A 16,032-nucleotide genomic window follows, 5' to 3' on the forward strand; every position below is an offset into this window, starting at 1 on the left:
GTCCAACTTTTCTTTTTATTCCTTTATAACTATATGTTTTCTTACATTGATTAATGTTGTTTGTTGATGATGACAAGCTCAATTTAACACCTAAATAAAACTCACCAAAACTCAAGGTAAAACAAGATTTACCCACACCTAGACAAAAGCTAAACAGCCTAAACAAGGTATTATTTCCTGTCTCTTAATATACAGTTAGGCAATTGCAGCCCACATTCTATCTATTACTTCATTTACACAAATAAAAGTCAGAAATGTAGTGTAGTTAATCAGATTAGAAAAGTAATTTAGGCAAATAATGATAGGGTGATATCTTCATCCTGTAGGCTATTGTCTTAAAATCTGGGTCAATAACATAGAGAATCTAACACTATATAGGCTACAGCATGTTCAATAACCTATTTATGTCTAAAGCTTGAAGTAACAGGATTTTTTTAAAATTACCCTTAGCCTATTTCTAATATTATCTGCCTGCCAGCAACTGCTTTCCATGCAAGTTGTTTTCTATCCAGAGTGAAGCTGTGGAGCAGACCCTCCCCACAGCTTTAAATGCACAATGTCTCACCACACTGAAAAGGTCACACTGGAGCCTAATTGGTATTTTCATTCTTTAATTAAGAAAACCAAACTCAAGTCCCTGAGCAGTTGCAGAACATGCTCCTCACGTCTTGACACACACCAACAGCCTGTTTTGGCAGTTTTTCAAGGTTGAGTTGTCATTCGTTTTCATGCAAATCTCATAGCCAGTGAAATGTTTGGCCAATTAAGTGTGCAATGTACCATAATTACACGACACAGAGGACGAGGCCACTGACAAATTATTAGATAATATAGTGAAGGAGCCACAAGGGGGCAACAGCAGACCACTCAGTGGAACCCATTTTTAGATGACTGGCAGTTGTTTAATTTTAGCCAAACCTTTAGAGGTCACAAAGTACTCCTTAGGGACACACTAACAATGATTCAATAAATCAAAGTGGTTCCACAGACACCGATGCTCACTTCAATATCATGGCATCCTGCAGAGATACAATTTCACATGTCACATGTCACATGTGTGTGACAGTAACAGAAACTGTCTTTATTGCTCCAGTGACTGTATGCTTCTTGAAAATGGCTTAAGGTTAACTCTTAGCTACATTTTGTGAATAATAGAATTACATAATCATTATGGTCTCTAATTGCACAGTGCAGCCGGCATATTGGATTTGTATTGTATTGCACATAATAAGTGCAGCTGTTTTGCTTTAGGGTAAATAAAGAACCAAAAATAGATCTATTAGAAAGTATTCCCATATGGTGTTTGAATACAAGGCTTTTGTAGTACAAATATACAGCCACAAAGGGAGGGTTAAATGGACTGAAGTGGATTTCAGTTGTCATGCAACATCTGAAAAGGACAAGTAATTGATCTGTGATTATCACTAGTTATGCTCCACACAGTAAATGATGGTTAAGCTGTGAAATGGTTTTATAGTACAGTTTCAGTTGTAGTTGCATCACCATTTTGTCTTGTGTTGACGAGACGAGAGTGGACGGATTTAGTTAAACAGAGAGAGAGAAAAGGGAGAGTGAGAGAGCATGGGGGGTGGAGCGAGGCTTTACTACTGTGTATGTTGAAGAGGCTGGCAGAGAGGAGGAGAGTACAAGAGAGGATGCTGGATGCTGACACAGGGCTGCTGTCGTAACACTTTGTGACACACTGAAGCATCCTGACAGAAAAAAAGAACAACACCACATCTGTTTGAGAACCTCAGGTAAGAGCAGAAATCATTGGTTTTTCGGATAATGAATTTGATCAGTTTTTTGTTATTTCAGACCAAAGCAGAAAACTGAATTTAAGTTTCAATAAAAATGTTTGCAATCAGCAATCATTTACCAGTACATGACAATGAAAGATTTTTTTTTTTTTTTTTTTAATGTTTTAGCTTTGTAACAGGTAATTGTTATTGGCTACAAACTGGCACTTGTTCTTTAATATACCTCAAAAAAATTTCTATCCATGCAGTTAAGTATATATTATTATTATTATTATTATTATTATTATTATTATTATTATTATTATTATTATTATTATTATTATTATTAAGACCAATACTGAGATAGAAACTATTGACCGGTGTTTGATTATTTTGGTAAATGTATGGAATTAATTATTGAAAAACTGGCACTGAAAGATTAGATTTTCGAGACTCGTATTGAGTTCTTTATTTGAGAAGTACAGCTGTCCGTGCTGTCTTGGGGACAAACTATGTAACTGACACTGAGATTCCTGTATCCCAATTTCTTATTGTACTCTGATATGCTGACACACCAATATACGTGTGCAGATGTATCAGTTTGACTTTTATCAAGTATAAAAAGCTCCAAGTGTAAGTCATTATTCTCCGCATTATCCTTGGACCTGATAACTGTAATGTATGCAAATGAATGACAAACCCATGCAGCAGAGACCTATTTACATTGGCTAATCCTGAGGCAGAACTAGTATCTTGTTAAGTGTTTGTTTTTTTCCCTTTTAAATCTCACATAAAAGAAAGAGTATGTATAAAGTGAAAAATGTGTGTGGAGGAGCCCACGGATGGAGCAGGTTGTTTTAGTCACTGGTCAGTTCCACAGTCCACAGTCACTGTACAGAGTGAAGAACCATGCTCTCCAACTAACATGTAGTGGCAGCAATGAAGTCGAAGCAGAGGAGGATGGGATGAGGAGAAGAGGAGGAAGAAAAGAGGCACAGACTTATTTACTGTGTCTGTGAAATTGATTTGCAGCATTAAAACATTTCTTTTTTTATTCTGGTCTATCATCCTCTGCCATAGTCTGGCTTATTGAGCCTGTTTCTCTTTCCCATGCTCCCTGTAAGGCCTGCTAAATACATCCCTTGACCCCTAATCAGCCGTATCGACTGTAGTGTGTGAGGTGGGTGGTGGTGGATTATACGGGCCGCTGAGCGCTCAGGTGCTGACTGATGTGGCTAATGTGCTTGAGCAGAAACGGTTCACGCCAACTCAACACCCCCTAGCTGCTGAACTCAGGGGAAATACTTCTTACTGTCGTTCTATTTTTTTCTTGCGTCTGTGCTTTTTGAGATGACGCTGGTCAAGTCTTAATTGTCTTTAGTGCTGTCTTCAGACGTAAAACATCTTAGTCTTCAATCTGGTGCAGAAATGAGTTTGTAGTTTGATGAAGGATAATTTGACCTGAAGCCTTTATTTTCTTACTTACTTTTTTGTCTTATTTGCTCAGGTTTGAGGTTAGAATAATGGCACTGTTAAAACTGTGCAAATACAAAAAAATAGTGGTACAATTGTTTCTGTCTGAGTGATGTAACCCTTTAATGCTGATACAGTGAGCCAGCCATCATCAGCCATGATGTGCATCTTGACACCTGACAGGATGATTGATTAATATTACTAATGTATGGAGCAAGTATACCAAAAGCAAAAGCTATTTATCATGAGTAAAGTAGTCCATAGGACAAGTGGTCATGCTACACTTGTGCTGAATATATATTTTTTAAATGATCTTCATGCCCCAAATAAGGCCATTAACTACAGAATAACTAACATGCAAAACATTACACACACACACACACACACACACACACACGCACACACACACACACACACACACACACACACTGAATGACATTTAAGTGTAACATTCTCCACTATCATCATGAAATGGCAAATGTATAGATTTTATACGAGCTCCGATCCTGCTTAAATGACTGAAATTGCCTCTTTTATCATAAAACAGTGGCTGAGCTGGGGTCAAGCCCATTCTAACCATTTCCATTTAAGGAATCAATTAAAATTCATGAATTTCCCATTTCCTGTTACTTCCTGTGAGAACTGTTCCACATGAACTCATTCATTGCAGCTTTTAACAATTTGGATGGTTGAAATATACAGTGATTGTCTTCACTCCTCCTCTTTCCTCCAGCTGAGGCTTTATCGTTTTCAGCGCTCGGGAATTCTCTGAGCTCAGCGGGAGCAGCAGATGTGTTGTACAAATCCACTGTGGCCAGAAGTGTTTGATTAGCAGTATATCACAGGCACACTTGAATTGTTCAGTCAGGAAGGGTTGAAGGCATTGTGTTTGTGTGTTTGTTTCTGTGTGTGTGGATGTGTATACGTGCCACTCTCTGTGGATTTCTCTCATGTGTGACCCAAATAACCTGTTACTAGCCTCAGGACTGAAATGTCCATTTCTGTCAGACAGTAGCTTTGTGTGACCCATAGTACAATTTTGTTAGACAGTAAAACTAGATATTTTTATTTATTTATTTGTTTTTTTCCCACAAGGTTTGTGTAACATGAAGTATTTTCTGCATGTCTGGCATTTAAAGACAAACTTGGGAGTCATAAACTGCAACTTTTATTTCCAAACTCAGGTACCAGAAACTAAACAGTTCTTCAGGATGTTGTTGGTCTTGGTTGTTTCAATCATGTTCTAAAGACACATAAAGAGTAGGCAAATTAGTCCACTGACAAAATAAATGACATTTCTGTGCACAAGTTATAACTACGCAACACCTTCAGCATAAATGTTCAATGAGGCCTGGAGTGCAAATTACATTCTAGCATGCTCTTTAGTATTCTAAAATGTGACATGTTTTAGTAACTCTGAGGCGTAGCATAAAAAAAAAGTACCTGGACTACATACTATCTCTATGGAAATATTTCAGTTTGCAAACACTGGACCCTTTGGGGGCATCAATGGTCTATGGTGCAAAACAAGAGTGACACCAATGAGATTATACTATTAGAATTACCTCAATGCTAGTGATGCTGTCAGTAACTGCCTACCTTTTCCAGTTGGTGCTTTAACCCTTTCATGCGTGAATTGTGAGAACCCTAGTCAAGATTTTTTTCTTCAGTGTTTTTATTCCTCCTTAGGCACGAAAAAAACAATGAAATCGAGTTTTGTTTTTTTTTTCTATGGAGTTACAAAAATATCCATGCATTTAATTTTTGAAGTAAAGAAACATGTGTTTAAAACCCATTATCAGAAAGTGATGTGAAAACAATGAAATAAAAACATTTTTAATGCTGCTAATCTGATGTCTTCTCACATTTTAACATATTCTAATGCTAGTAATTACTCACTTCATGGAGATAATATGCAAAAAAAAAACCTTTTGTCTAACAAATAAAAAATGATTTACACTTAAACATGTTACTGCAGATCAGGTTTATCAAGAACAGCAAAGTTACAGTAATGGTATGAATGTCAGTGTATGGGATGGTGCGTAAGTGTCCACTGTGTTGGCTGATATGGAACTAAAACATCAAAACCTATTAATATACAAAAGAACAGCTGGAGAAGAACTGTCCACTAGAGTGACCTATGCATGAAAGGGTTAAGGTTGAGGCGGTTATATTAAGAATTAATTTTGCAAACTCACAACAGAAATGAAGTTGGGTATGATCACAGTTTAGTCTGAACTGGCAAACCTAAAGTCAAAGATATTAACTTTATAGTTTCAAAAGCTTCATAATCAAACTCTACGATGTGGGAGAAATGCTGTGATTTCAGCATTAAACTCCATTCTTTTCATTTATATCTGTGTCCAGTGGCGAAAACAACAGTGCTACTAGCTTGTATCATTTTGTCATTTCTTTGACTCTAAAACTTGTTTCTTAGTGGCTCTCATCCCATCTTGTCACTTTCTGTTACTTTATTCAAAGGCCCCATGGTGTTAGTTTTCCTCAGACCGGCAGAGTGACTCACCACTCCCTCTAGTGGTCATAAAAATCCACTGAACTGTTGGTGTGAAAACATACACTGCTTATCTCCATAATCCTACACAGTGGGATCTTTGGTATAACTCCATAGCTCTGTATTCTCAATTCAGTAAAGCTCATTTAATGTCATTTTTCTTATATAGTAAAAACATTGCATAAACTCACTTTAATAACCATAGAACATTAATGTGTAAGACGTGCCAAAAAACTTTGGCATTTCTGTCACTTTGAAACAGGAAGATGCATGACGTAGCAGAAGGTACTCAGGGTAGCACATGTTTAACAATAAGACGTATATTAATAGCCATGCAAACAAAAGTGAGGTTGAAAACATAATACCGTTATGACAGCTCACAGACATATTATTTTAATCCTACTGCATCAAAGGGACCTGGAACACATGAGGATGAGGAGAAATAGCTGTGATAAAGAGGATGAGGTGATGAAAAGAACAGAGCTGGTGAGTGAGCAGCTTTAGCCAAGAGTGTTTTCATTGTGTTGCTACCAGTCTGTTACACTATACAGCACCAAAAGGAGAAGTAAGTGTCTATTCTGGCAAAAGTATTTACTATATAATTATCCCAGAACAGGAAACAAGGTGTAACTTTCACAGTAGCTACATTAGTACAGAGATACTGATATTAGAAGTACATATAAGAAATAGAAGTAATACTAAATTAGAAAGTAGAAAGTTATGAGCAAACAGAAAGCAACCATTTAAGCCACATAAACACTGAGGATGGACTTAGCTGAACCATAATGACTCATATGGTTCATTCAATATAGTGTACACACTCCATTAGTACAATAGTCCTGTCATAGGCGTCAGCATCTGTACACAAACAACTTAGAAAGACTTACAAGCAGCAGAGAAACGAATAGAAACAGTTTCTCGTCTCCCTTTGAAGATCTCAGGGCTGTAGCATGTGTTCACCTGATGACTGGAATCATCCCTCCTCTAGTGTGTCATCTTCAATACAGGACAAGAGCTACTATTATCAGTATCGCAGGACTAAATTTAGACCCTGGTCCCTTTGGTGACACGTAACTGTAGAAAACTTATACATTAAAGTTTTTTTATACACAGCGGTGACTTTTTAGTCAAAGATACTTTTATAACAGTTGTTCATTTGTATTGATGACAATGGCACCTCTAAAAGTTATACAAGTACCATGAATCTGCTATATAACATTACCTTCCACATCAGGGGTGCTTTATCTTTGTCCTTGATAAAACATAGCCAACTGGGAAAATGGCTGTCCTGCTAGCTCTCCAAGATAGCAGGAGATGAATCTGAATTTCCGTTTCAGAGCTCAGTAAAATGAAATCTGACACATTCATTCAGATCTACTTCACCATACTTCATATACTTCTATGAAAGTATGAGCAATTACAGTGACAAAAGGCTTTATCCCTCATCTTTATCACTAAGAATGCTAGACAGATGGAAGCATTATGTGAAGCTGATTTAAGAGTTGTTTCAGTCTATTGTTGAACTTCTCCATTTCAGGACAGTTTTTTTTTTTCATTTAACCCATAAAGACCCAAGCAGCCACTAGCGACCAAGACCATCTATTGATCTAAGCTGTTTAATACCCGTTGATCCACTAATCCTATTAATACATGTAAATAATTGGTGTAAAATGCAGTTTGTCATCTTTTCATGGTCATCAGATATGACCCATTTGGACGTTCAGAGGCTCCGTAGTGAATGTGGAAACATCGTCATCTTCTACAACATTGATTCACCAGTAAAACCCATGGAGTTGGATCAATGACAGTGGATGGAAACTAGATTTTAATGAAAAAGTCAGTTGTTCTTCAATTTTCTCTGTTTCTGATGTAACCTTTTAATTTACGCTGAGCTTTTATGAACATCTACATGATCACATGATCAGTGAATTAAATATAGGAAAGTACACATTTTACACTTAAAAAACTCAAAATAAATAGGACACTATTACAATAAATGGTGATTAAACACTTAAGAAAGGTTAAATATAGAGAAACAATCATTTGGGAACTGACACAAAAGTAGAACTGGGTCGTTATGGGTTAAATAAAAATAACGAAGGCAGATGTTTTTGTTGAGGAGATGAGGGCTCATTTGTAGGTTTGATGAGTAGTAAATTCCTTTTTTTTTTTAATATGTTTTGGCTTTCACAGTCACCAGATTTAAAACTAACTGTACATATGTGCATTCTTTGAAGCAATACGTTAGCTGAATACAGGAAAACACATGATTTACACTGAAAAAACTCAAAATAAAAAGGATTATATTACGATAAATGGTGATAAAACACTTACAAAAGGTTAAATATAGAGAAAAAAATCATTTGGGAACTGACACAAAAGTAGAACTGGGTTGTTATGGGTTAAATAAAAATAACGAAGGCAGATGTTTTTGTTCAGCAGATAAGGGCTCATTTGTAGGTTTGATGAGTAGTAAATTCATGTTTTTTATATGTTTTGGCTTTCACAGTCACCAGATTTAAAACTAACTGTACACATGTGCATTCTTTGAAGCAACGCGTTAACTAAATATAGGAAAATACATGATTTACACTGAAAAAACTCAAAATAAAAAGAATAATATAACAATAAGTGGTGAAAAAACACTTACGAAAGGTTGAATATAGAGAAAAAATCATTTGGGAACTGACACAAAAGTAGAACTGGGTTGTTATGGGTTAAATAAAAATAATGAATGATATTTTGGCTTTCACAGTCACCAGATTTAAAACTAACTGTACACATGTGCATTCTTTGGAGCAATACGTTAACTGTCAAAAAACAAATGAACAGAACAAACCCCCCCACCCCGAAATGGCCATCTCTAGTAAATAATGTAATAATCCATTGGTAGATCAGACCTCGACAATGATGAATGATGAGGCTAGTGGTGGCCCATACCTCACTAGGGCACAATCTGTAACAATGAACAACACAGGAGGACATGTCACCCTACACCACTCCCTATTTCTCATTATTACTCATTTCTATGTCTCTCTACACACAATGTTCCATTCAGACCCTCCCTCAGTGCTCTGTCTCACCCAGACTGAGAAATGTGGTACCATTAGAAAGATGGAAAGAGAGAAAGGAATAGAGTCAATTAGCCTGAGGTTTGTTTAGTGGCTTCAATACTAGCCCTGGTTTATAGACATGTATACAGATAAAGAGTCTGGGATTTCCACTCACCACTTACCACGAGGACGTATGATGTGTTACTGAACTAACCAGGCACAGCGAGCAGCCAGGGTAAACAAACACATGACAAGATGCTCATTACAATCTGTCTGTATGTGCCAAATATGTCCTTTCGGTTTCATGATCAAATAATGATAATAACAAGTACAGTCATGCATGTAGAAACAGACACTCATGTATCGTAACACTTTCTGAAAGCCTCCCCCATTTGTTCCTAATGTGTTTTGTTGCTCAGCCGTCTCTGCTAATACACAGTAGGTGAAGCATTCTCTAGAAAACTGTGACGAAAAAGCTTTCAGCCACCCATGTTAGGATTGAAAGCCAGATTACTCTTACATCTATGTTGAGCTTTACCAAAGCAATCATCAGTAAAGGGCTTGCATGTGAGAATGTACGGGTTAATGATCACTAGAGCGTCATCAGACAGAGGATAAAGTAGGTGGTGATGCGTCTTTGCACAACTAAGCCCCGTAAGCTGCTTCCTCCCTAGTCTGACAAGCCTTAGTGGAGGGGTGGAGGGACGTATAGGAGGGGAGCTAGCAGAGTGAATGAATGGGTAGATGAGTGATGAATGGGTGAGTGGATGAAAAGATGAAGCTTACGTAGGAAAGTAAGAAAGAATGTAGTGAGGAGCTCTCTGGTGGGTTGAGAAGTAACAGCTGTGGGGACACTGTAAGGAAAGTAGAAGGTGATAAAAGGGGGGAAACTGCATAGTGAGTGCTGAATACATGAGTGTGTATATGTGGGAGAGCTGAAATGTTCCAGTCTAATTCAGATGGGAGTTTTGGGACTCCTCAGGGAATGGTCTGTGTACCGTAAATAACTGGGATTTTGCTGTTGAGGTGTATGTAGTTTCCTGAAGTAGGCTCCCTGGGATGACTAGCCTCATTTTATGTCCAGTGACTGATCCATTATTTTCAAACTTGTAACTGTAGCCAAGTATTTTGCTGTCTCACCTATGATGTGCTGCATTTTTTCCCGCCTGGCGATCATTTATATTAGTAATATCGCCACTTTTCCTACCAATTTTGTTGTTTAGCTTTGTAATGTAACAATGGAGGTACATTGTTTATTATGTATTAATTATATCTATTATCTAGTGTCAGAGCATGCTAGTAACTGAATATGTTTTCCAGGTATTTTGTCATGAATATAATAAATAAAATAACATTTTGTCAGAGAGTAAGAAAAGCCACTGCCATGTTTTACTCAAGGCCTGAGGGACAAGTGAACTGAGTCTGTCTCATGGCCACCAGACAGCCCCCAAGAATCCTGAAAATTTCCCAATAGAAAGAATGTTTATGTGTTATTTATATTGTTTTAAAAGGCTGACTATATCCATCTGTACTACTGTTTTAATCTGTGCTGGAACTTCATTGTTACGTTCATGTCAGACTAAAAAAAATCCCCCAGTCCAGTTATCGTGAAGAGTGAAATGGCTAAGCTGTGGAAACTAAAACAGTTTTTTTTACATTTTAACATGTAGATCTCTGGTGATTTACTTGTTTTTGGCGTGAGCCTGAAGTGGACATTAGAGGAACCAGGTTAACATAAACTAACACTGTCATATTAAGCACCACCTAGAAATTTCAGCCAGTTAATGCAGGTTAACATATATGTATGTGTTAAATAATTGTAATGTTACTTTTGCATGACGTAGATCACCTATGAATTAATACTAACAATAACCAATGTGGCTAGGTTTCACTGTATTTTGATACACTTTATGCATTGGCTGATACTAACATGTCTGCAGTACAACCGACAGCCGGCTCAACTACTTCCACTGCCCTGGTCTCACTTAACTGTTTGAAGTAAGCAATTTTCTGACAAGAATTTTAAGTGAGTTACTCAAGCTGACTTCTTTAATGTTGGACTACCGTCTGTTATCAAAAAGCAGCAGAGCTTTACCTGTTTGGTTTGAGTTTTCCCTGGGCAGTGTCTCAGAAAATGCTTTAGCTTTCAATGAACTATTACGTTTACTCCAAACATTGCTGTGTGCCTTTGTGTCTGGTTTGCAAGTCAGTAATCATACTTTTCTGACCAATGCACAAACCAGAAAAAGCACCATGCCTATAAAAGGGAGAGGTTTACTTTGACTCCTCAAATACAAGTGTGTATCTGTCCCTTCAAAGAAGACGTTTTTCTCAGTGGATCAGTAGCACTGAGCCCTCATAGTAAACTCTCCTGATCTTGACTTGTGTGAAACTGAGATAGACAGTGACTTAAACAAAATGAGGAAAATGAACTGTGTCACATAACATGAGTGGGATCATTACGCTAGTGTTGGCTAGTAGCTACACAAGTGTTTTCACTTACGCTTCTGGTGCTTACCTTTGTAATTAAGGATATAGATTGAAATATGCAGTTTGAACTCCTTTACCTTTTTTGTTGCTGACATAGACCAAAATAAGTGAATAACATGGCTATAGTTGACTGTATTCTTTGGCCTGAAGCGATTACAAGTACTGGAATTATGTGGCTGGTTAAGTGGAACCCAGAGATCCAGGTATATTAAATGTGTTAGTTACTGGTAATTATGCATTAATGAGAATGCACAGACATGAGGCCACAGCGGCCTTAATCTTTGGCTACCAAAATTTCTAAAGTCCATGCAAGTGAATATTGGTACCAAAATTTAAGATTTTGTGTCAGACTGACCCTGAGATACCATGTTTTAAGCTTAATGAGGACAGACAGACATACCTTGGTACAGAGATCTGGAAAAGTACTGAATCACATATGCTTAATTTTACATGACTATGACCTGCGGAAAAGGCTTTCTTTTGTTAATTATTCAGTAGAACTTACAGAATGTACATGCAAATTTATTAAGTGTAAGCACATTTTTGTTTGCTCTCCTCTACATGTATCATGAATATAAAATATTAACAACAGTAAAACCAGTGGGAGGCTTTTCAGCATCACAGGAAACACAGGAGAATGACGTAATGCGTCACACTTTTTCCTCCCTTCGGCACTTACACACTTTCTCTCACAATGTGCATTTGTTTGTGCACTGAAATGAATTACTTGTGTTTGTGTGTGTGTAAGTGTGTGTGACCCTGCAGCTCTTAGTCAGCCCACATAGTCTCATGGAGCTAAAATGCCTTGGTGTCCTTTTACTTCACGTCAATTTGCAATGCTTTTCTTCAGGCCGCTGACCATGTGTGACAGGTCCCCTCTCTCCACATACAGTCAGGGGAGAGAGTGTGTGTATATATGCACAGGTTTTGCATGTCAGTTTGAATTTATATTAGTTGTAATTATATGTTGGATGACTATAGAAGGACTGCTTTACTTTCACTAAGTAGCTTCTGGGAGTGAGCTCAGACAGACAGGCAGACAGGCAGACAGACAGACAGACAGACAGACAGACAGACAGACAGAAGATGAATAAACAGAGGCACAAATGTCTATATCTGTCTAGGAGTGTAATGCCTCACTTCACAAGTTATGACCTATAATCGGAAATGGACTCACACTCATGCACATACACACACATGCACGCAGATGCATGCACACATATGTAAATGCGAGTGCACCTGCTCCCTGGAGGTCGTTCCGCCCCTCTGTCATCTCACACTATAAAACAAGCCTAAATCAAACACGGCGTCATGCAGCGACATGTGTCCTTGGTGTAGGTCATGGAGGAAGACGTCAGGCAGTCACGATTTGATCAGGACAGGAAAAACTGCCCATTTTTTCATATTCCGCACCCTGTAATGCTAGTGTTTCTGATAGTCAGGCTGTGTGTGTCTAAGGTTGTCATGTTGTATGGTGTAATGTTTGATAGAGCAGTTGAGTAAAATTTATGCAGGAAATTATCATTTTGCAGCATGTGTGTGGTCAGTACAAAAGGATCTTCAACAAATCCAGAGGTAAATCTTTGGGTTATAGTCACCAAAAGCCCCAACATATCCACTAGGTGGTTGCTAACTTTGTTCCCTCACCACGTGGAGAAGAAATGTATGTGTTGAGCACATACAATGGATACAATAAAAAAAGATTAGAAACAAAAAAAACATGCCTGTATATATGTGATTTATGTGTATTCAAGATGCAGAGCAATTCATGTAATCTGTGTTAGTTTGCAGACTTTCATCTGGAGGTATGGATTGGGAATTCAATTTATGTTGTTAAACTGTAAAAAACAAATCTTCTCTGAGTTCCAGTTGGTAGATCTTTTTAAATGCCCCAACAAAGAGCAATAATTAGTCAACAAATGAATCAGAAATGTATGTTGCATGGAGATTGTGTAGCTATCTGTCTCTAGATTAGCATTACAACAGCATTAACCTCAAGCTAAGGACAAAAACGTTTCAGCCTATTTTAAGTAACAATCTTTGAGATTTTAATGTAAATATATGACTGTTAAATCATTATCTATTGTCAAATGACTTAACACAATGGTACCCATGATCCACTGGAAGTATAATAACTATTTTATGAAAGTCATTGGATTTACAGTTTTATTATCTGGGTGACAAAATAATAATAATTACAAAAAAATCATCAAATATTAACAGTGGTGACATGTGTTCCATAACTGTGACTGCAGTGACCTTTCACGGCGCTGGTTAGGGGTTACCTGCCAGACAGTAACATAGGTGTCCCCAAGGTGAGCTCAGGGTAAATAAACACCTCTGCATCCTCTGCAGTCAAATGTTTAACAACACCATAGTGCCACAGTCTGCAGATCTTAATGCATTAATCAATTGTTAATTAGCCAGGACTGTGTCTGCAGTCAGGGAATAGAGCCTGTCATGACAACACTGCTGCATGCAACTGTTTTCATTTAGGAATCTTCCAAAAACATGTTAACCTAAAGGCAGAAAAAGAGAAAAAAAACATCTGCTCATTCATGTCACACATAAATCCAGTCTATAGCAAAGTGTACCAACATATAGTCATGTTATTCTTTTATTGTATTATAGTCCACTCACACTGACTGTAACATCATCTTTGTTCTACGTTAAGGTGCTAGTGGAGGTGAGAGAGACAAAGACCCAGTTCCAGTCTTTGGTAGGACAACCTGTGTCAGATTATCAATTAAAGCGTGGACCACAGTTCAACACCACCTTGATTTTCATCATACTTAATATCTTATTCTGGGGGAAACATGCTTCATATATCCAAAATATGAATGCTGGACTTGAAGTGGCTGATCCAAACACTTTTTGTATTGACACAATGCTGCAGGTTCAATCTAACTCTATGTGAATCACTGTAATCACTGTGGAGACGTGGCAGCCAGTGGGCTGATGATACTGGTGGAAGTTCACTGGTGACTGTTCTAATCTGTTTGACCCATACTTCAGACACAAACCTGTAATCAATAGGGGCGACTAAAGAGAATGCAACAGAAAATTGATATTGTCTTTTATTACATACCTGTTAATTGTATAATAATGTGTGAAACTACTCTGATACAGACAGAAGATCTTTACTTTGTCTAGAGATTTGGAACATAACCAGAACACAAATACATTGATGCCCGTATAATTGGAAGAATTCTGTTTTCAGACATATTCCTCTTTTTATTCCTATTTATATACATCAGTTATCACCTTTGACCAGGTGCAATGACTCCATACCAGGTACACTTTTATCAAGAATAAATCACATTGTCATAATCATTTCATAAGAAGAGGTAAAGATATTTTATTCCAACTTTGTGGCCAACAGTATGTCTAAAAGCAACTACTTTTGAAGTTCTAACAATATTCAACATTAATCAACATTAATAACCTGTTTAAATGTTTTGCCAGTCAAAGGAGTCACATATTCTTGTGTATTTTAGAGTGAAATTGGGTAAGGAGAAAAAAAATAATAAATTGCCCTCATCTGAACATAATTTTTGCCTGTGAAACTGTATTTCAGATTGATTTTCATCAGCAAGACGGGTGAAAGCATCTCCTAAATTTCCACATCTTGTGTTATCATTTTGACCCCTAGTGGTATAAATGGCATACTGTGCTTTTAATTCTATACGCTTTGCATCAGCTAAAACAGTATTCTCCTTGGGTATATAAAATCCCTCCATTGTGTGTTCAGCCTGCCCTTTGTTCTTCTCTAAGGTGGTCATGCCCTCATACCCAAGAGGCATCATTAGTGGCTGCTCAACACACTTCATCTGCACCATTTAAGTACACATGAGCAATCGTTCATAGGTCCTTCAAACTTTCTGAACTACTCACACTGTGATGTGGACTGTGGCCAGCCCCCTATAAGTGAAAAGTCATGTGTCTTCAATCTCAATCTTTCAGTAATTACTCAGTTTCATATCGCTGAGCTCAGCTTTCTCGTTACCACAATGGATCGATGTAACAACGTCCTGTATTACTGAGGCTGATGGCTCTAATCATCATTTAATCACATGATCCTGTTTATTGACACCTATAAAAAAAAAAGGGGGCCATGCATGTGTGACAGAGAAGAGCGTCTGTGTGGGTGATAAAATAATGTCACCACCTCAGGGTACAACATAGTGAGAGGACATTCTGTGGGTTTGACATATAACACATGTGACACCTGTGAGACTGTGAGAGGAGCAGTGATGATGAAAGGGTCATGAGGTAAAAATGGGGTTAATATCGACATCATGCCATTTGTAAGCAGTTTCTGTCCTCTTCTGTGGGTGACATTGAGAATCAGATAGGAGTGTCATGTCCTGCTGCAGAGCTCCAGTACACATTGATCTATTGTAAGGCAGCGACTGCTCAGGTCAATAGCCCATTCATACTGCATGTGTCCATGTGCATGAGCATGTGAGTGCACGTGACTGATAGGGAGAGAAAAGCTGACCCTGACTCCAATTCATAGCTGCTGTCATATATTATATATAAATTATAGTGAGTTAATGGGTTGACCTCTAGCTGTCGGTTTGATGGAAAAGATGCATTTATGGCTTATAAATTCTATGAGTGATATGTAATTGATCTCAGTGTGTGTACCCATGTTAGCCTCATGTTATGGGGATGTAAAATTGTTTACATAGCTTACACTGTGTGGATGTAAGGATAATACACCTCACCCTCTTAAGACCTGAGCATTTATTTTCTATGCATT

General features: G+C 37.7%; 1 protein-coding gene across 2 annotated transcripts in view; it reads left to right on the forward strand.

Moving 5' to 3' along the window:
* Positions 1-1,618: 1,618 nt before the first annotated feature.
* Positions 1,619-16,032, forward strand: part of rph3aa (rabphilin 3A homolog (mouse), a) — a 29,866-nt gene continuing 15,452 nt past the window's right edge. The window contains exon 1 of one of the 2 annotated variants that reach the window (XM_030150423.1): positions 1,619-1,757. The gene's annotated coding sequence lies outside the window, so the exon portion shown is untranslated. The remainder of the gene's footprint in view (positions 1,758-16,032) is intronic. The other variant, XM_030150424.1, reaches the window with a different exon arrangement.

Source organism: Sphaeramia orbicularis, chromosome 12, assembly GCF_902148855.1.
Source record: "Sphaeramia orbicularis chromosome 12, fSphaOr1.1, whole genome shotgun sequence".
NCBI lineage: Eukaryota > Metazoa > Chordata > Actinopteri > Kurtiformes > Apogonidae > Sphaeramia > Sphaeramia orbicularis.